The sequence below is a fragment of the Belonocnema kinseyi genome, chromosome 2 (genome assembly GCF_010883055.1).
Source record: "Belonocnema kinseyi isolate 2016_QV_RU_SX_M_011 chromosome 2, B_treatae_v1, whole genome shotgun sequence".
NCBI lineage: Eukaryota > Metazoa > Arthropoda > Insecta > Hymenoptera > Cynipidae > Belonocnema > Belonocnema kinseyi.
The window spans coordinates 1,410,567-1,415,178 of record NC_046658.1 but is presented as its reverse complement, the minus strand read 5'-3'; positions in this window follow the sequence as shown (position 1 = coordinate 1,415,178).

Here is a 4,612-nt window from a genome sequence, read left to right as displayed (position 1 = left end):
GCGAGGGCGCATACTTTGAATAAAATATTTGTTATTCTCTTGAAATAAATGTGTTTTTTTCTTGAAAAAATACCGGTTTCATATGTATACACCTGGTAAATCTGCATTTTTTTAATCTTCTGCAGTTTTAAAATACAATAAATGGTATAAGATGATAAAAAAGGAAGGGTTGCCAAAGTATTTAGAAAAGGGTTGGGGAGAGAGAAGGTGGACAAGAATAGCAAGATTTCGATTGGGAAACGAGGTAAGGAAGGGGTTGTACTGGGAAAAAGAAGAAAACAGAAAGTGTAGAATATGCGAATGGGAGGAGGAAACATGGGAGTATGTATGAGAAGGATGTAGGAGCGGAATGGAAGATAAAGGAAGCTGGCAAGAAAATGTGGTTAAGATTCTAGGGGAAGATGGATTAGAAGAATGGATGAAGGAGTTGGAGGGTGCTAGAGGAGCGAATGAGAGAAAATAAAAGAATGCACGTGGAAAAAGGTAAATGGAGGTTTAAAAAAGTGAAAAAAAAAGGAAACGGAAGTCGCTTAGATTAGAAGCGTAAAAATTGTAAGTAATGATAAGGTAAAAGTTAAGTAGACTAAGATGCGTTTGCGCTGTCATGCTCTCTCTCGCTTGTACTCTCGCTTTCGTTCGATCGCTCATCGTTTGTTAATAAGTTCTAAATTGCGCTATCGCAGGAATTTCGATGTATTGATTTTTCGCGACATGGTGGACTTTTTGAATTCTGCTCGAGTTATATTTCGACCAGTTATAAAAATTGCTTTCAAAAAAACGCGTTTAAAGTGTGAAGTACTCTAAAATCACCGGGGCGTACATAAGATCCCATGGTTTTTGACACGACTTTAAACAGTGATAATTCAAGTTTTAATCTGCAAAGGGCCCCTAAAAAAACTAATTTTAATAATTTTTCATCTGATCGATCCAATAGCCGGACTACCTCAAAATTCTAATTTTCAATATTTAGAAACATATTGATTTATTCATCAATTTAGAATATTGACAATGATAATGTGGGTGCATATTTTTTTAACCAAAAATCTTTCAACTGTTCAATTGATAAAAATATCCGAATTCATTTCCAGTCAAACAGGCTGTGCATGATTAAGTGACAAAATCGTTTGGGCAATAACTTGATGTGTAATGAAAATGAGTAATGCAAATAGGTGGTAAAATTACGGGAAAAAGTTCTCAAGTGATAGAAAAATTATTCGCAATTAAGCGAAGCTATTAGATTAATTAAAAAATTAATGCGGTGATAAATAAGAATATCAATACACTGAGAAACTTCGTACTAGAAAAATGACTAAATTATGTTACAATCGAGTGACCAACGCGATAATTCTTATATTTTAATACAACAATCGTAAGCTATGCTATTTTTATATGAAATTTTCCTAATGATAATACGAAGTCTTAGTATTTTTTATAGTAAAATCCTAGATAGGATAAATGAGTAGAGACATAATTAAATTATATAAAAATAGTAGAAGTAATAAGTAACTAAGATCGCTCTCGAATATTAGTAAGTGACTTAGTAGGCGAGCCTAGCATTAGACCGAGTGCAGCCGAGCGTAAACGATGTCAGCCGACCAACGCTCTGCTGAAATTCCGTAAATTTATCAATCACTTAATTTGGTTTGATGCAAAGATCTTTATTACAATAAATTAGGATAATTCCAAAAGTTACAATTGAAAAACAAATATTCCACAGAGAGCAAAAAATTATTTTTCAACCTCGATATTAGGATATTTGATTGCGTTAAGATAGTGCTTAGAATTTTTAAGATGCCATCACTGTGAACAATTATAGAATAATTTAATGGAAATTAATTTGAGTGCTAGCATTTACTTCATAAGGGCGATAAATTTCTGGATTACATTATCTAGTTTAGCCGAATGGAATATCGCCGTTCTGTCATGTTGGAGACCCGTGTTCGATTCCTACCAGCTTTTACTGTAATCACATTTTTCTGTTTCAGCTTGTAATATAATATTCCTGAATGTATATAATAATGTATAATCTATATATAATCGTATGTACTGTACAATTGCAATTTAAATAAATATAATAATGTGTGAGAGTTCAAAATCCCATCATAAATAAGTTTGAATTTACGTCGTATTCTCGTGCAAACTGATACGTATCGTAACGTTCAACGCGACACGGCACATGTTGGGTTTATTTTTTTCGTCTGATGATCTGACTGCATCAATTTTTACTAAGTCGCTTAATAAATCAGTGAGCCGGTCTCTCTCAACATCTTCTGTAGAAATAAATGTAACATTTTTAAATTTTATTCCAATGAATTTTGTAGTTCGGCATGTAGTTACTAGTTACTACTCGGGGTAGTAAACATTATAAAAGTTCCGCTATGTCCCTCCATTGCAAACTGAAAATAGTAAAATCTAGTCTGATTTTTAGCAAATATTTCAGCAAAAGTTTTCTCCGTGTAGGGTATAGGCATAAAGAAAGATTTAGAATTTTGCGAGGAAATTAGTGAATGTATTGTTGAATGGCACAAAGCACAATAGGTTCAGTTAGAAAATTCAATAAAAATAAAGATAGTAAATTCAAGAACATAACTGAAACCGACCCACCTAACTAAGCACATAATAAATGTACAGGGTCATGAATAACACAGGCCGTCAAATTTTAAAGCCAGAGACCAGACCTAACATTCAGGTTTTCAAAATATCCTAACCTGAAAGTGCAAAAAACGCGTTTTTTAGCTGTTTTTTGAGGTTATGTAACCAAACAAAAAAAATGTCCACCACAAAAGCTAATATGGAATTTGAAACTACTGATCTTCCCCTTTCAAACCTACTTGGATTTATTAGGATATCTTTATTTTTCACCAAAATATTGTAATTTGAATTTTTTTATTTTAACGTTTTAAACCATTAAACGCTGAGGTGTTCAGATTTATACAACGCATTCTCTGTTGCTGACGGTACGATATTTTTTCTTCAAAATATTATCTCAGGGGTTTTCGAGGGTGCCCTTTCTATTGCCGGTGTCAGTTTTTTGTTATAACCCCTAGAAGATCCAATATGGCGGCCACAATTTAGGGCTTTAAAAAAGATCAAAGGATCCCGCACAAAATACCAACAAAAAAGCGTGCAGTAGTTTGAAACCAAACTTCGCACATTGATAAAACAAAAGAAGAAGGACTGCGCGGAATGCTACTGTGCACTCTGTATGCATTCTAATGTTCACATTCGCTGTATGCGCGCGCCATTCTACGGCGCAGACAGTCTTCGATCACTAGCTGGCTCACTGAGCTGGCGACGCTTTTATGACGTGTTATGCGTAGGTGATAAGATTCGTTTTTTGCTAGAAATCTTTCCGTGTTAGAGATCACGTTTGAGTGGCGGGCTAACGGTTGGATGCGTAGGTAATAAAATTCTTTCTGTATTTGAAATCTGTCTAGCGGTTACATTTCGTGTCGATCGTGATTTTTGTATATAGTGAGTTGTAGAATTTCCTCTTTACTGTTCATTATAAGAAAAAAAATAAGTTAAAGAACTCCTTGCACTAAGAAAGTTAATACGTTTTGTCTTGTTTGTGGAAAGTATGAAACGGAGAAATACCGTCGATCAATTCATGATTCGATAAAAACGTCATACTTCAACTGTTATGGGACTTCAATGAAAAATTTGGATAAACCGTTACTGTTATTCAACCAACTGTTTGGCGTGAACCCAAGGATCATGATACTGATTGTTACTTTTGCTTATGCAAAACAAGAGGTTTTTCTAAAAAGTATTTGGAGAAGATCGTTTATCCTGATGTAAAAAGTGTTACCCCAGCCAAGATTGGTATTAGAAATCACTCTGAAAACAAAAGTGACCGATCAACTCACGAATCATTGGATTCTGACAATCCTAATGCAACTGAAAGTTCTTCTTGGGAAGAATCAGATGATGAAAGTCCTAAATTTTTTGACCAAGGCGGATTAGACGATTTTATACGTGACCTTGATCTTCCAAAAGATAAAGCTGAGTTTTGCGCTTCAAGAATCAAAGAGAGGAAACTATTGTTACCTGGTACTAGAGTAAATGTTTTCAGAAATAGAGAAGAAAAGTTTATCAAGTACTTTTCAATGTACAGTGGGATTTTGTATTGTAATGATATCGAAGGACTCATTAATTTATATAAAATAAACTTGTATACGCTAGAGGATTGGCGTCTTTTCATAGATTCGTCTACAGAAATTTTGAAAGCAGTACTATTACATAATGGAAATAAGTACGCTGCAATTCCAGTAGGTCACTCAACCACACTGAAAGAATCTTATGATACTTTCCAATTACTCCTGATAAAAATAAAATACAATTTCCATAATTGGCTTATTTGTGGTGACTTCAAAATGATAAATCTTATAATAGGTTTAAAATCAGGAAACATTAAATACCCTTATTTTCTTTGCCTTTGGGACAGTCGTACAAGGGATGAACATTGGACAACGGAGAAATGGCCAGACAGATTAGAGTGGACATTTACTCAGCATAATGTTGTTTATAAAAGTCTTGTTGACAGAAAAAAAGTATTATTGCCACCACTCCATATAAAACTAGGGTTAATGAAGCAATTTGTGAAAGTCCT